Source organism: Bos grunniens, chromosome 23 (genome assembly GCF_055505025.1).
Source record: "Bos grunniens cultivar Pamir isolate PY7600 chromosome 23, Bosgru_T2T1.0, whole genome shotgun sequence".
In the NCBI taxonomy this organism is placed as follows: Eukaryota; Metazoa; Chordata; class Mammalia; order Artiodactyla; family Bovidae; genus Bos; species Bos grunniens.
Window position 1 is genome coordinate 7795432 of NC_141187.1, and position 18336 is coordinate 7813767.

At 41.3% G+C, this 18336-nt stretch overlaps 1 protein-coding gene across 18 annotated transcripts in view; it reads right to left on the reverse strand.

Moving 5' to 3' along the window:
- Positions 1 to 18336, reverse strand: part of MLIP (muscular LMNA interacting protein) — a 288723-nt gene that overhangs the window by 257868 nt on the left and 12519 nt on the right. The gene's annotated exons all lie outside the window — the stretch shown is intronic.

Here is an 18336-nt window from a genome sequence, read left to right on the forward strand (position 1 = left end):
TCTCCTGGAGCTTACTCAAACTCATGTCCATTGAGTCAGTGATGCCATCCAACCATCTCATCCTCTGTCATCCCCTTCTCCTCCCACCTTCAATCCTTCCCAGCATCAGGGTATTTTCCAGTGAGTCAGTTCTTCACATCAGGTGGCCAAAGTATCGGAGCTTCAGCTTCAGCACCAGTCCTTCCAATGAATATTCAGGGTTGATTTCCTTTAGGATTGACTGGTTGGAACTCCTTGCAGTCCAAGGGACTCTCAAGAGTCTTCTCCAACACCACAGTTCAAAAGTATGAATTCTTTGGCACTCAGCCTTCTTTACAGTCCAACTCTCACATCCATACATGACTACTAGAAAAACCATAGCTTTGACTAGATGGACCTTTGTCAACAAAGTAATGTCTCTGCTTTTTAATACGCTGTCTATGTTTGTCATAGTTTTTCTTCCAAGGAGCAAACATCTTTTAATTTCAGGGCTGCAATCACCATCTGCAGTAATTTTGGAGCCCAAGAAAATAAAGTCTGTCACCGTTTCCATTGTTTCCCCAACCCACTTCAGTATTCTTTCCTGAAGAATCCCCAAGGACAGATAAGCCTGACAGACTGCAGTCCATGGGATCATGAAAGTTGGACACAACTGAAGCGACAGAACACACATGCACACATATATATTTATACGTATATATACATATATTCCTTTTCATATTCTTTTCCGTTATGGCTTATCACTGGATATTGAATATAGCTGTGCTCTACAGTGAGACCTTGCTATCTATCCATCCTAGACATATCAGTTTGTATCTGCTAATCTCAGACTCCCAATCCTTCCCTTCCCCACCCACCTCCCCTTTGGCAACCACAGGACTGTTGTCTATGTCTGGGAACATACTTCTGTTTTGTAGACAGGTTCACTTGCGTTGTACTTTAGATTCCACATAGAAGCAACTGCCCAGACTTTTTGCTTACGCCTTGCCTTGTATGTCAACCAAGGACAAGACCAGTAAGAATCACAAATGTTCACTATGCCTTGTGACTCTCAAAGGGCAATCCTGAGGAAACGCTGTTCCAGCTTTTCTGAGGTATAATTGACAGATAACACTGTAGAATATTTAAAGTGTTCAGTGTGATGACGATACAGGTATACTTCTTGAAACAATCCCCCCACCAACCTGGTTAACACCTCCAGCACCCCACCTATTCACCTTTCTTCCCTTTGGTGAAAACATTTATGTTTCACTCACAGCAAATTCCAACCATATTAGCGTGTTATCAACAGTAACACCACATTACACATTAGATTCTCAGGCCTTATTTATCTTATAATTGAACTTTTGCTCCCTTTCACCAATCTCTCCCTATTTACCCTTCCGCTAGAGGAGCCTGGTGAGCTGCCATCTATGGGGTTGCACAGAGTCGGACACAACTGAAGAGACTTAGCAGCAGCAGCAGCAGCAGCAGCAGCCCTCGGAAACCACTTTTCTACTCTCTTGAAAGAACATTTGAAAGTCCAGGTATGACCTTCAGGTTCCCAAGAACCCTCTTGTGTGTTTCTCTCCCACTTGTACTCTGCAGTCACTGAGTATCATATTGGAGATCTCTCTTCCCTCCTCCCTCCTTCCAGGACTGTTGCATGACAGATAAAATAATTTTTGCTGTGTTCAGTCAATATATTTGGGTCTACTTATAGCAGCTACTTAGACTAAACTTCTAATACAAGTTAATTAGCCTAGTAATTTTCCCATTAAAATTTAGCAACTTCTGGAATTACAGGGAAATAGGTGTCAATAGGAGAAGGCAATGGCATCCCACTACAGTACTCTTGCCTGGAAAATCTCATGGATGGAAGAGCCAGGTGGGCTGCAGTCCATGGGGTCGCTAAGAGTCGGACATGACTGAGCGACTTCACTTTCATTTTTCACTTTCACGCACTGGAGAAGGAAATGGCAACCCACTCCAGTGTTCTTGCCTGGAGAATCCCAGGGACAGGAAGCCTGGTGGGCTGCTGTCTATGGGGTCACACAGAGTCGGACACGACTGCAGTAACTTAGCAGCAGGTGTCAATATTTTTACATGTGTTATTTCTATCAATAACTTTTGTTATGAGGGCTATCATTACCTTCATTTCACAGACAAGGATTCTGATATTTAAAGAAGTTAATAAACTTGCCAAGATTATAAGTTAATACACTTGACAAGGTTAAATGCCCCAGGTAACACAGTGAACTGTGGGAGCCAGGAACGATGCCAATGTGACGTCAAGCCAAGGCCCCACACCACCATATTTATAATCCCTTTGGCCCTGAGTTACACTAGGCAAAGCCAGCTCAACTACTCGGGGAGAGAAACTGGCATTTTTTAAACCAATAAACTATTCTCTTTTTGGTCAGTTTTTTAATCTTTGTCCAATATTTCTATACTGCCATTTTTTTTTTTTTTACTTTTTAAAAATTTATTTTTAACTGAGGGAAAATTGCTTCCCAATGTTGTGTTGGTTTCTGCCATTCGACAACGCAAATTAGCCACAATTATATGTGTATCATCTCCCTCTGGAGCTTCCCTCCCCGCCCTTCACCCCAGCCCCCTAGATCATCACAGAGCGCCAGGCTGGGCTCCCTGAGTGATAAAGCAACTTCTCACCAGCTGTATGAGAGGTTTGTGGGGGTCTCGTAACATAGCTCATATTTTCTATAGATCTATGCTTTTAAAAGTGCACTTTCAGTGATTAAATATATTTAGGCAAGTGTCATTCACCGTGGTAAAAAAAACCCAGAAGCACTTGAATTTTCCCCTTTCTGCAGGTGAGGTATGAAATCCAGGCATGACGTCTCCATCAGAACTTTCAAGAATCTAAGTTCCACCCTCCCAGAAGGTTATAGAATCACATTCATCAAAACTGGAAGGAACCTCATATGATCCAGTCCAGTATTTTCTTCTTACCATGAGGACGCTGAGACCCAGGGAAATGAAGTAACTTGTCACAGCCATGCCTAGACTGATGGTCCAGCTTTCCTCATTCTTCCTGCAATTCCACCCAGCTTCACTCAGAGACTGACAACAAGAGGCCAAAGAGAAGAGCACCACGTGCTGTTCCCTGATGACCTCATGACATGATGTATGATGCTGGGGGTGCGGGGGCGGGGATTTACACCTTTGAACAAAATGCTTCCACACCTTTGAATAAAGTGATGTAATATTCTATCCACTGGGAAACTGATGGAACTACAGCTATTTGTCTATGGCCCTTCTCTTTCTCTTACTGGATTCATTTCACAAGTACAATTAACCAACATTTAGGAAACCTGGGCTGAGTTCGCCCTTTCTTTTCACGGTCAAGGGCATCGGCTGCACCAGTAGCTCTGCAGCCCTGAAGCAGTGCCATGGAAGAGCCTTTCTCTCCCCTCCTCTATCCCTCTCTCTCCATCTGTCTCCCTCTCTCTCCCTCTCATACACACACACATACACACACACACACACACACACACACACACACACACACACACGATATCCTGATACACAAAAAGGAAAACTAAGCTCATGCTCTTAAAAAAAAAAAAAATTTCAGTAACTAAATTCAGGTTGTCCTTTTGCTAAGAACAGAAGCAAATGACATTTGTCTGTTAGAGAAAACTTTCGACTTTTCAAGAGTCATCCCTGACCCCTGGAATCATTGATTCCCAGATCTCTATGCAGGAGTAAGTTAAATACCAGCTGCCCGTGTGCCCTGGTTTGTCTGGGACAGTCCTGGTTAGTGCCTGTTGTCATAAAGAATTTATTAATCGCACCCCTTTTACTCTCAAAAAGCTCCCCATTTGAATCATAAAGCACATTGTCACCTGGTCAAATAAGAACTTGAAAAATCTGTCCATCACATAAAGAACCTGATTCTTACAAATAAATGCCAATAGTATCAGAGGGGAAATAAAAATGAGTGGTCATAAAAACAAGATGCTTCCCATGAAACTATCTTTTTATTCTTTAAAGTTATAAAATTTCAGGTAGCAGTCTATTTCAAAGTAAGTTCTTATAAAGTTCAGATTTGCAAAATACTGCAAACACCTCACTCAGAAAATATTTCCCATAATCTTCCTAAAACAGTAATCTTGTCCACCTGAATCTTTAAGCAAACTGATGTTTCGTTCCACCATTCTCAGTGTTTCTGTAGAAGTATTATTTGTTATTTGGACCCAAACACTAATTAGAAAGCAGGTAATTGGAAACATAAAATTTATCCCAGAATACGTTCTTGAGCAAATTTAACCATAAAGAAAATTGAGTTTAGAGACAACATGTTATGGTGGTTCAGTGCATGGACTTGGGGGCAGCCTGGGTTTGCAATGAGCTTTACCATTTACTAACTGTGAAACTCACCTCTTTCACCTTGGTTTTCCCACACGTAAAACTAAAACAGAACTAATATCAACTTTGGGAGTTAGAGCTATTTATGGATCTATATATCTCCAGTATGTATAGAGAGATGCCAAGGTCATAGCAAAACTATTGATATGTAAGTATTAACACAGGTGGCTGTTGTTGAGATGATGAAGCACTCCTCTGGTGTTTGAAAGAATCTATAATACATGGGATTATTTTGTCATGGATAATTAGAGTGCATATGCCATTCCAATAAATGATGCTGAAACATCTGGACATCCAAAGACAAAGAAGAAGATGGAAAAGGAGGGGGCCAAGGAGAATGAGGAGGAAAATGAAGAGAAGGAAAGGGAAAGTGGGGAGGAGGAGGGGTAACTGTCAACTTAAAATTACTTCTAGTACTTTAAATACTTGGGAAACTTAAAATGATCCTTTTTATATCTCAAGTATTATTTTCAAAATCCCAAAGCCAAATGCACAAAAATTCCAGACAGAAGTATGTGCTCCATTCTACCTCATCCAGAGTGTATGATTGTTACTGCAGAGTGTGTTGGGATAATCTACTTCACAGCACTGGATTTAGTAGGAAAAGAAAATTAATCTTAGAAAAATATAAACTCCTCAAAAAAAATAATAATCCTCAAAGGATAATGCAGATTCTATTGATGTCCTGAGCATCTCATTAATCATAACTGCCAGGGGTAGAGTTTCCAGGTATCTGAAAATGCCTGATTAATTGCCATTTTTCATAGTACCTAACTTTTAACAAAGGAAACAACATGTTGTTGGAGCAAAACTGAAGTGCAGTTAATTATTTTAAAATTGTATTAAAAGACAGCATCTCCGTGGCTGTCCTTCTCCCCACTCTGAGAAAGTTCCACACCTCTGCCCTTCTTTCTTTGCTCCAGGAACCAGCGCCTGGGCTCACAGGAGTCTGCCACTCTCTCTGCCACACGCAGGCCACACCCTGGCCACGCTGTCGCCAATGCTGAGATCTGCAGTTCTGCCACCCCCGTCGTCGCTGCCCACCAACGGCCACACCAAGGCGTCCAGGGCTCTGCAGTGAAGATGCAGACGCCTTTGCCAAAGCTGCCGGCACCAAGAACACTGGCGTTTAGTGCTTTCCACGCTGCTCAAAGACTCCCCGGAAGACAACTCTGCTCATTTTTTTCTCACGAGCAAAACAGCTGAGGTCTAATGAAAGATTACCCAGAAGGGATGGTGACCTGCCATACTCAGGGTCCCTCATTTTCTATGGACAAAACCATAAGAATCTTATCTGTCTTTTACCCCAGGAGTCAAAGGTAAGTCTCTCCCTGGGAGGATTTTCAATGTCTCTTAAAAAACAAGTTTTTGAAAGTGCCAAGCTACCAGCTCTCCGGACGTGGCCGAATCTTAGGATGAATTCAGTACAGGCTTCGTCTGTGATCCTTACTACTTAGGAAGTCAGATAAAGAGCACTGCACACCCACATGTACGTGAAAGTCACACCTGTGCAGTTAACCAAGATTTATCAGGTACACACCAGACACGGACCTCAATGCCAGGAAAATCCAGTTCTTGTCCTTGAGGAGTTTGCGGTCTGGTGGTGGCCCAAGGCTGTTTGGCTAAAAGATGAAAGCTCTCAAGAGTCTATAAATCTGCTCTCAGGTGAGGAATAGTGCACCAAATATCAGCTGACCTTGCATTCTTCTCTGATACAATCTCAGTTCAGCAGGATCATAAAAACGTGAGGTTATTATGAACAAAAATAACTCTGAGCTATTTGAAATTTAGTAAAACTGAAAAATGTAGTTCAACTCACAGTATTGCAGACTTGATCTGTAAAGAGAAGCACTGCCCAAATACATTCACTGATTTGCTTGCTAATGTTCTTCCCAAGTAGAAGGTCCATAAAAGACTCATTCATTCCATACTATACAATATCTGTATTTTTGTAGGGAAAAAAGTGGAGTATATTGTCCACTATCCCACAGCCCTTAAATTTCCTCATATAATATTATCGTGGATTCGTAACTACTTTCTCTACTGTGTCCATTATTCTTGCTTTTACAAACAATATGGCAATAAACATCATTGAAACTAATATTTGTACATTTCTGCGCTTCAAAAAAATTCTTAAATTACCTGGCCAGTAGACATACAAGTATCCAAGGCTTCATTACATATTATGCTCCGGAAAAGTTGTCCCAATATAAGCCCTACTTGTAGTATAGGAACTATATGTTTTATAGAAAAATTCTAAAGTAAATAAGTGAACCATTGGTGGTTTGCTTTCCCAGGAAAATACATTATGTCCAGGGAAGAAAAATGGCAGATGAAGTAAGAAACATAAATTATGATCTCCTGAAGAGAATAAACAGTTTCTGGATTTAAAACTTTTTTCAGTCCAACAGCACTTTTAACCATATTTATGATGTTGAAGCTGAAACTCCAATACTTTGGAGTTTCAATACTTTGGCCACTGGATGGGAAGAGCTGACTCATTTGAAAAGAGTCCCACCCTGATGCTGGGAAAGATCGAAGGCAGGAGGAGAAGGGGACGTCAGAGAATGAGATGGTTGGATAGCATCACTGACTCAATGGACATGAGTTTGGGTAAACTCCGGGAGTTGGTGATGGACAGGGAGGCCTGGCATGCTGCAGTCCATGGGGTCACAAAGAGTTGAACATGACTAAGTGACTGAACTGAACTGATGTTCTTCTTTTAAACATTCTACACACACGTGCACTAGGATGCCTTCCTAACAATTCACCTCAACTCCTCCGCTCCTACAAACATCCAGCCTTGATAAGTGTAGCAGTCACTGGTATATTTTTTATTAATTGTATGAGCTACATATTAAGTATGTCATAACTATTTGCACTGCACAATTTAGCCTTTTTGTTCTCTCCCTACATAGAATCTGCATTAATGTAATATAAGTATTCTCCACTGAGTGTGTACCATAATGTCTTTCAAAATGAGTGCCATGTTTTATTAGAGAAATGCAAATCAAAACTATAATGAGGTATCACCTCACAAGGGTCAGAATGGCCATCATCAACTACAAACAATAAATGCTGGAGAAGGCGTGGAGAAAAGGAAACCCCTATGCACTGTTAGTGGAAGCATAAATTGAAATAGCCACTATGGAAAACAGTATGGAGGTTCCTTAAAAAACTAAGCATAGAACTACCATCTGACCCAGCAATCCTATTACTGGACAATATACCCATCAGTTCAGTCAGTTCAGTTCAGTCGCTCAGTCGTGTCCTACTCTTTGCAACCCCATGAATCACAGCACGCCAGGCCTCCCTGTCCATCACCAACTCCCGGCGTTCACCCAAACTCACATCCACCAAGTCAGTGATGCCCTCCAGCCATCTCATCCTCTGTCATCCCCTTCTCCTCCTGCCCCCAATCCCTCCCAGCATCAGAGTCTTTTCCAATGAGTCAACTCTTCTCATGAGGTGGCCAAAGTACTAGAGTTTCAGCTTTAGCATCATTCCTTCCAAAGAAATCCCAGGACTGATCTCCTTCAGAATGGACTGGTTGGATCTCCTTGCAGTCCATGGGACTCTCAAGAGTCTTCTCCAACACCACGGTTCAAAAGCATCAATTCTTCAGTGCTCAGCCTTCTTCACAGTCCAACTCTCACATCCATACACGACCACTGGAAAAACCATAGCCTTGACTAGATGGACCTTTGTTGGCAAAGTAATGTCTCTGCTTTTCAATATGCTATCTAGGTTGGTCATAACTTTCCTTCCAAGGAGTAAGCATCTTTTAATTTCATGGCTGCAGTCACCATCTGTAGTGATTTTAGAGCCCAAAAAAATAAAGTCTGACACTGTTTCCACTGTTTCCCCATCTATTTCCCATGAAGTGATGGGACCAGATGCCATGATCTTCATTTTCTGAATGTTGAGCTTTAAGCCAACTTTTTCACTCTCCACTTTCACTTTCATTAAGAGGCTTTTAAGTTCATCTTCACTTTCTGCCATAAGGGTGGTGTCATCTGTATATCTGAGGTTATTGAGATTTCTCCCGGCAATCTTGATTCCAGCTTGTGTTTCTTCCAGTCCAGCATTTCTCATGATATACTCTGCATATAAGTTAAATAAGCAGGGTGACAATATACAGCCTTGACATACTCCTTTTCCTATTTGGAACCAGTCTGTTGTTCCATGTCCAGTTCTAACTGTTGCTTCCTGACCTGCATACAAATTTCTCAAGAGGCAGATCAGGTGGTCTGGTATTCCCATCTCTTTCAGAATTTTCCACAGTTTATTGTGATCCACACAGTCAAAGGCTTTGGCATAGTCAATAAAGCAGAAATACATGTTTTTCTGGAACTCTTTTGCTTTTTCTATGATCCAGCTGATGTTGGCAATCTGATCTCTGGTTCCTCTGCCTTTTCTAAAACCAGCTTGAACATCAGGAAGTTCACAGTTCACATATTGCTGAAGCCTGGCTTGGAGAATTTTGAGCATTACTTTACTAGCATGTGAGATGAGTGCAATTGTGAGAAAACCGGAATTCAAAAAGATGCACGCACCCCAATGTTCATTGCAGCCTTGTTTACAATAGCAAGGATGTGGAAGCAACCTAAATGCCCATCAACAGAGGAATGGATAAAGAAGATGTGGTACATGTATATAATGGAATATTACTCAGCCATAAAAAGGAATGAAATGGTTCATTTGTAGAGATGCAGATGTACCCGGAGAGTGTCATACAGAGAGAAATAAGTCAGAAAGAGAAAAACAAATATCATACATTAGTGCATATATATATATGGAATCTATACAAATGGTATAGATGATCTTATCTGCAAAGCAGAAATAGAGACACAGATATAGAGAACAAATGTATGGATATCAAAGGGGGAAGTAGGAGGCTACGAGGAATTAAGAGATCGGGATTGATCTACAGAAACTACTGATACTGTACCTAAAATAGATAACAATGAGAACCTACTGTATACACAGGGAACTCTACTTAATGCTCTGCAGTGACCTGAACGGGAAGGAAGTCCAAAGGGAAAGGATACACGTATATGTAGGGCTGATTCATTTTGCTGTCCAGTAGAAACTAACCAACACTGTAAAGCAACTCCACTCCAATAAAAATTAATTAAAATTAAAATAATTGGGAAAAATAAAATAAACACTCTTACTTTTGAAATTTGGTCACCCTTCCAGGAGAGACAAAATTAAAGCTTAGAATTTTGATGCTGGCACACCTCCTAAGCATTGCCTCTGGTTTGAAATCACAGCCTCAGGACTTCCCTAGTGGTCTTGTGGTTAAGACTCCTTGCTTCTATTGCAGGGTGTGAGGGTTTGACTTCTGGTCAGGAAACTACAATCCCACATGCTGTGTAGTGTGGGCAAAAATTTTTAAAAAGGAAAAAAGAAATCACATTCTCTCGCAGAGGACAAACCCCAGACACAAATCCAGGGTTTGTGTAATTTGTACCCCATTGTGATTTCCTTTTGCCTAATGGCTCCTGTTTATTGAAGGCTTGTTGTATGCAAGTGCTTTTCCAAACTTTCCTCATTGCCAGTCCATATAACGGCCCTGGGAGGCGAGTCACATCCTGTTTTAGAGGTAAGGAAACCGAAGCTGATGTAGAATGATCACGTAAGAGCCTGGATTTGAACGCTCACCCCAGAGTCCCTGCATTGAACCACCACCATCACTATGGCACAAAGAAGCAGGGTCAAAACAATAACATTCATTTTCCAACTTTCAGAAACAGCATAATATTTTTAATTACATGCTCAGAATATTTCTTGGCACACCATATAGCATGGCTTATACAACATTTATACATCAGAACCTCTCTCTCAATGAAGAATCTGGGTGTTTGACAACACTCACCACCTACTGAAAAGATTTTCCAACATTGAACATTGAGGAAGATTGACTTTTGACACGTCTTTTGGTTCGAGAAGACTGATGGAACCCAGGCATTTCCCTCACATCCTCCTCTGGATTGCATTAAAAGGAGAGAAAAGGAATCTAAAAGAATAAACCCACAACTATAAGAGACCTATCATAGGAGGGGAATTAGCATGAAGCTGTGTGCCGTAAGTTCCTGGAAGATAGGAGATGGAGGTGCATTGCGCTATGAAACAGAGCTGCAGCTAGGAAGGGGCCCTGATAGATGCCTCTCCAAACCCTGGAGGCACCAGAGCCAAGAAAGGAAAATTTCAGAGGGCAGGACTGTAGGTGGGCTGCAAAGAAGAGAATTCTTTGGCGGTCTCTAAGACCCATCCCGCTTCTTCTTCCACTTGCCGTGCAAAGGAGAACGGGTGGGCAGAAAGTCACAAGCTACACGCAGAGAACTCCCAGGCTGGATGGATGAATGAATGAATGAGAAGAAGCCAACGGAACGACAAACAGACAGGAATTCCCAGGTTGAAAGCTGAGGTCCACTGGAAAAGCAAAACGGAAATCAAAACACATTTGTTTTCCATATTACCTTCACGTTTTCTAAAAGAGCTGCCCATTCTCTAATAAGCTTAATAATTCAAGCTGACATTTTCTCATTCAGCTTCCCCATGATGACGTGACATCCCAGCAAAGTGTAACAGGTTCAGGAAAGCAATCCTGTGAGCTCTCTCCTCTGCTCTGAAAATGAACGTCATCAAGTCAGTATTTACGAGCATGAAGTGGTCTCTTAATGGCTACATCCTGACAGACACAAGGCCAATCTTGGAGAAAAAACTGTGGGGACATCTTCCCTAGAAGCTACCTGTGCAAGGAAACCCCCACTTAACTGAGAAGGAAAGTGACGAAAGGACGCTCCAGAAAATCTCAGGTTATAAATAAAAGAGAAACGCCGGCTGTTAAATCGCAGACACCCTCTCGCCATTTTAAAAAGCCATCTCCTTATTTTTATGATCAGGCAGCAAAACAAAGCCCACGACTCTCTAACGTGCTTGCATCACTAATACCACAGTCTGCTTGCCATTCCCTGGGGGAAGCCATACCCCGGACAGCACGCGTGGCTAGTTAAGTCATTGTTAATTCCCACAACGAGAACCTAGGAACCACCTCACCGCAGTACAGGGTGTTACAAACATCGCTGTGAAATCACAGCTCGGTGAGAGCCCACCATCCATCTTTCTTCTACTCGTCAGCACACAGAGCTCCAGCAAAAGACCCATTCAAACAGCGCATCTCAGACTTACATTATCAGCAGACACTGCTTTAATTAGCAGTGATTTTCAAAGGACTGGTTTGGCTTCGAGAACTTCCTGTGAACCATAAAGTAGAAATCTGGATCCTTATCAGTTTCACTTTTCTCTTCCCCTCCCTGCCCTGGGTTCTAATAGACTCAGCCCTCATTTTTTTCCCTTTGAGAAAAAAGAAAAATGGAAATGGTGGCTAGGATTTTGCCATTCGTGTGCAATCCACTTTTTCCTCAACCTCAGTGATGCAAAAGGGACTAAAATTAGAGTTGCAAAGGGACCAAGTTATCTGTGTCAGGCACATTGCAAGGAGCAGTGAGAACTACAAGAGGGAATGAATACGCCCTAAACAAACCATCTCAGAAATAACATTTAAAACACAGAGCCCATATTTTGTAAATTGCTACTCCTGATGAAAACACAGAGCCCACTTTATGTACTGCTGTAAGAAAACAGAATGCCTTATTTTGATAATATTTCAGTGTTAATATTGAAGCAATTACATGCTTCTTTCTTCATCGATTCCATAATTTTCCCCCATGATCCAGTTCTCAAATCTTTGTCATTTCTCAGTGAAAACATTGAAAATATATGCAGTTCAATTTGTGAGCACTGAACTGTGAACTTTCTATACTGCAAGGAAGGTTTAATCTAATCATGACGACTTCTGTTTTACATTTGGTCAGTGATGACATAAAAACACAAATTATTTCAATGTTTGTATAAACAGACATTCTTTGCCATGGAAAAAATTTAATCAGCACACAGCCAAAGGGTATTTTGCTAGAGACTCAAAGTTTCAGAGATTATAACAATCTTGACAAATCCAACCCAGCCTTGTACAACCTAGCCTCTTAGCTAGGACACTAGCTAGTGTTAGTCACTCAGTCGTGTCCAGCTCTTTGTGACCCCATGGACTGTAGCCCACCAGGCTCCTCTGTCCATGGGATTCTCCAGGCAAGAACACTGGAGTGGATTTCCATGCCCTCCTCCAGGGGATCTTCCCAACCCAGAGACTCCTGCATTTCAGGCACATTCTTTACTGACTAAGCCACCAGGGAACCCCCAGGACACCAAAGGTTAAGTGACTTGTCAAAAGCCAGACAAATACAACCTTCCCTAGCCTCAGATACAGCATGTTTTTCACCACATAGGCACTTAGGAAGAAAGCCTCTTCTTTGGAATAAGAAGTCCTCATCACACACACATACACACACACACACACACACACGCGCGCATGCACACACACACACACGTGTAGGTTCTCTGTTCTGATTTTCACAGATATGTTAGAATGGTCCCCAGAACACAGACACACACACACACACACACACGTAGGTTCTCCGTTCTGATTTTCATAGATATATTAGAATGGTCCCCAGAACACACACACACACGTAGGTTCTCTGTTCTGATTTTCATAGATATGTTAGAATGGTCCCCAGAACACCTGCATGCACTCACCTACCCTAACTCATCATTTTCCCAGCCTCACCTTATTCTGCCATGATGCCCATTAAGACTCAACTACAACATTGGTGCAGCCATTATGGAGAACAGTATGGAGGCTCCTTAAAAAGCTAAAAACAGAGCTTTTATATGATCCAGCAACACCACTCCTCGGCACATATCCAGACAAAACCATAGTTCAAAAGGATGCGTGCCCCTGCACCCAGTGTGCAAGGCAGCACTGTCTCCAACAGCCAAGACGGAGCAATTTACACATGTCCACTGACAGAGGAATGGACAGGAAAGACTTGTGTGTGTATATATGAATACACAAAGGAGTATTACTCAGCCAAAGAAGGGATGAAATAGTGCCATTTGCAGAGAGATAGTCAGAAACAGAAAAACAAGTATCGTATAACATCATTTATACGTGGGATCTAGAAAAACGGTACAAATGAACTTATTTGCAAAGCAGAAATAGAGTACAGATGTAGAGAACAAACTTAAGGTTCCCAAGGAGTGAAGGACGGGCGGGATGAACCGGGAGACGGAGACTGACATATACACACTACTCTACGTTACGCAGACAACTCGTGAGGACCTACGCCAGAGCAGGGAACTCTACTCGGTGCTCTGTGGTGACCTAACCAGGAAGGAACTATACAGAGGTCGATGCATGCATATACGCAACTGATTCACTTGACTGCACAGCAGAAACGAACACAACATTGTAAAGCAACTACACTCCAGTAAAAATTAGTTTTAAAAGAAGAGTCAGTTCCCACTGCTTTGACAGTTTCCCACTGATTCCCATGACAGTGACCCATCACCATTATGGCATCACAGCGTCTCATCTCCTCCCTCCGTTCTTTATATCATGCTACAGATTCTTCGGATAGCTTTAAAAATGTGTTACTGGCTCTATGAACAGGAGGCCAGAGAGAGGTTGCTGCTGCTACTGCTGCTAAGTCGCTTCAGTCGTGTCTGACTCTGCACGACCCCACAGACGGCAGCCCACCAGGCTCCTCCATCCGTGGGATTCTCCAGGCAAGAATACTGGAGTGGGGTACCATTTCCTCCTCCAGTGCATGAAAGTGAAAAGTGAAAGTGAAGTCGCTCAGTTGTGCCCGACTCTTAGCGACCCCATGACTGCAGCCTACCAGGCCCCTCCGTCGGGTGGGACTATTTCTCATGAAAGAGAGCTCTAAGAGTAGTTACTTAGTTTTTTACCTTGACTTGCCAGTGGTCAGGACTCATGGTTACTCTGTGCAACTATACATCTTCACCTAGGGTGAAACCAGAATCTTCTTACTACTCACAATGCTTGAGGGCTGTTTCAGTTCTTTGGAGAGCACATCTTAATCAATCAACTCCCTAATACCTGGTACAGACTGATCAATCCTATGCCCCTCTACTGACTTCTCAGAGGAGGTCTACCCCTGTAAGATATGAGACCAACTGACTTGATCTCACTAAAAGTTCGGAAGTGACGCTGAGCTCAGGAATTCAGAGAAGCTAGTTCTGAGTTTCCTCTGTTTGCCTTCCAGTCAAGGGAGGCTTACTGAGCTGCTTACCATAAAATTGTGTTCAGTACCACCCATCTGTTTTGTGAAAAATAATTATTTCCACAGAGTATGTTGAGTGTCAGCTTATTACAGAGCTTTGGCTCTCTCAAACAGTTAAATTCAAAATATACTGATGACGAATGGGCCATCTTAGGAGGCGTGTAGAATTCACAGCAGGCACCACAGACGTGCCAGAGAGGTCAGCGGCATTCTCAGAGACGCGCAGATGCCTGCCATTCTCCGTGACGGTGCCACCCGGAAAACCGAATGAGCCAGTAGCATGGAGGAGTTAAGGTTTGGGCACAGATTAACTCATATCCTCTACATCAGAGTAACCAGACACAGTGGACATTCAGAACAACTTCTCAGTGAAGTCCAGAACATAGCAAGGGTCACTGGACCACTCTCACAAATAGCAAAGAAATGGAAGGAAGTTTTCAAGATAAATGACCAAATGTCAAAGAAAAGGAAATATTGTTTGTTTGTTCTCCACTTCCCTTCATCTTGGTCATCACCAGAATTAGTGTATTAAGGATCTAGGGCAATCAATTATGACATAAAGATACAGAGATTCAGCACCTTTCCTCCAGAGAACTACAAACTTAAATTTACCACTTATTGTATTATGTGATGCTACCTTGTCAGAAATAATGCATAGATCAGAAACAACACTCAAGCTGTACAGAAAATAATCTCTCAATAACACACCAAAAACATTGGCAGTAGTCTACACTTTTTTGTTCAGATATGTAAGCACCTACTGAGTGCCTGTTACCAGGGACCCTAGTTAGATACAATAAGAAAAATAAATAGGTATGCAGATGTTGGTTTGATGCCTTGGGAGCTTGCTGGGTGAAATTTGAAATTGGTTATCATACGGGGAGGGTTAGGAGAGACCAGAGAAGGGGCAGAGACTCCAGAAGGTGGGTGGAAGGTTTAATAAACAGGGATCATACATACAAGGCTTTCTTGGGCATCAGCAAGAGAAGTCAATCTCCTGGATTGCCTGTCAGAATCTTAGAAGTTTACAGAGAGGTCCTACCTGGGTCCAGTCAGACCATCCCACCCAGACAGTCTCAGCATCCCCTTCTTCTCAAGGCTGCATCCCTGAAACAGCTCCCACTGTGGGAACAGTAGACAGAATTCATATTCTAAGGACAGCAGACCAGGGAAGAGGCTTCCACTGCCTGGGTCTTGCTCTTGGGTCAACCAGAGGTCATGTTCTCTCTGTGATCTCCTCCAGCAGTTGATATTATAATGAAACAAAATATGTTACTGCATAAAATGCTTCACGATTGTTCTCATTGTTAAGACATTCTGATGAGTAATTATATATAGTCTTGCTGTCCCGAGTCTATGTAAGAATGAAAAAATTTGGAATGTTTATGTTTTGCACCCTTAGAATATTTCTAAGCTACTTAAGCTTACCATTATTCCTTTATAATCTACTAAAAAACAATCAAAACATAATAATCTCCTCGATGGCCGAGGCTTTATCAAGCATGTTCCGTGGCAGCCCTTAGCACATGTCTTGTTCAAATGGGCATTCAGGAATACATACCGATCTGAAAGGATCTTTTTGTTTCTCAGGACAGACATGAAGTTGACTCTTTGAAAATGCTCCAAACAAAACTCAACAATGATATCGGGAATTATAGCCAAAACAGTAGTTTTGTGTTTTGTTTGCTAACAGATTTCTTCTTAGAAAAAGATTTTACTTTTATTGTTGAATCTATAAATTGATAGTTGATTTAACCTTAAAGTACTACCCTTCACTGGATTACCACAGAATTTTTAAATGTATGTTTGGTATACTTATATTTTACCCATCATTTTTTCTTCCACATCATTTCTCTTTCATTGTATTCAAAAGAGTCATGATTCTCTTTCCCTAAAATTGAGGAGAATGTTTTTGTGGATCCTAAGGAAATCTACATGTCATAGGATAAGTCTTTCACCCTCAAATTTAAAATAAGTAAAAAAATTTTAATAATTAAAGGTAAAATTTTACTTAAAATACCAGTTTTAAGCTTCTTATATTATACACATCCTGTTTAACAAACTGTCAGATGATTAATTTCTTTCTCAATCTCAGATAGTTACTTTTACTCAAAAAAGCAATGTTTTTTGAGTAAAAAACACAGCAGTCAGTTCCACTGTGTTCATTTGTTTCTACCAAGCATCCGTATAAAATGAGTTGGCTGTTGTACCCTTCTCATTATGATGATTTTTGTGATATTTATTGAACATTTATTACTTGGGAAGATAGAATTGTCTCGAGATATACTAACTGATGTGATAGAAATTATTAGACTTATGTGTGAGATCTATTTGTTCTTATCACCTTTTAAGAGAAAGAAACCACCATTAAGTCAGAATGCTCTGAGAGGCATGACTATTTTTACTCTGTTAATACTGTATTTTCTTTTTCATTAATAAATTTCAGTTAAAGATCAATGTAAGTGAAATTCTTTGTTGATGCATTTAATCATCTAAAATAAAAGGAGTTTGGAAAGTAGTCAAGATTTCTTGCTTTAATTTTACTTGTTATATTATTTACTTATTTTTGGAGTAGGAAATGGCAACCCACTCCAGTATTCTTGCCTGGAAAAACCCAAAGACAGAGGACCCTGGCAGGCTACAGTCCACACGGGCACAAAGAATCAGACACGACTGAGCAGCTGAGTACTAGCACCATTTACTTATTTATCTATTTATCTGCACAGGTAACTTTCCCAAGTACTGAACTTTATTTACTGTGTTCCTGCCCTCCCTGAGAACCGCCTATGCTCAGTACAGATTGGATATTCTGGCGTCTTCTGATCCACCCCAGATTTTCCTGCAAATCTCCTGGAAATTAATCAGGGGCCAGTCCTAGGCTTCCCCTCCAGACAAAAGTCCATGAATGTTATGACAATTACTCCCTCTAAAGAGAGGTTTTTGCTCACTTCTTGATTCAGAGCTGTGTTCCGGAGAGATTCGGGCACCTTTGACCTCCCGGGCAGTGAAACGTTTATACACCAAGAGTTCATTTTCACTTTTGTTCACTTGCCCCATGTCCACTATGTTTATTATTCCTCTAAAAGACTGCCAGTGAGCTCTGGATCCAATTTCACACTCGTTCATAGCAACTCTTACTGGTGTATTTATTAACCATCTATCTGGTTCCATCAAGGTTTTATAACTCCTAAGCCTTATAGTTCACATATCTGAGTGTTCCTTTTACTTTGAAATGCATTTCAGCTTTCTCATTTTATGTAAACAAAGCCTGGATATGTACTTGCTAAGTAAGTCAGGCCAAAAGCAGTTTGAAAATAACAGGTTCAGCCGAGGGACTTCACATACATTATAGTTGATGCTCGTAACAGCCTTCCAATTAAGTATCACTGCTCCCCATCAACAAGCGACTTAACTGAGACGCGAAAGGCTTAAACAAAATCCCATCATCCCACATTTAGAAGTGATGGAGTGAGGATTCTCATCAGATCTTCCTGATTCAAAACCCCTAGTTAGTTCTACAGTAATACATGACTTTTTAAAACAGTCCAAAAGCAAAGGGGTCTGGGGCCATGACATGTTTAAACAATCACCTGAAGAGAGGTCCACGGTCAATATTCAAAATGACCCAAATCCTTTAAGAAGAAGTTTTATATATTTTATCCAATATATTTCTTCAAGACCATGAAATTCTAACATACGTTAGGAGTTTTCAACGCAATATGGTTTTTTCTTCCACTTTCCGGTTTTAATATCATTGCTAGTGCATATATCTCAA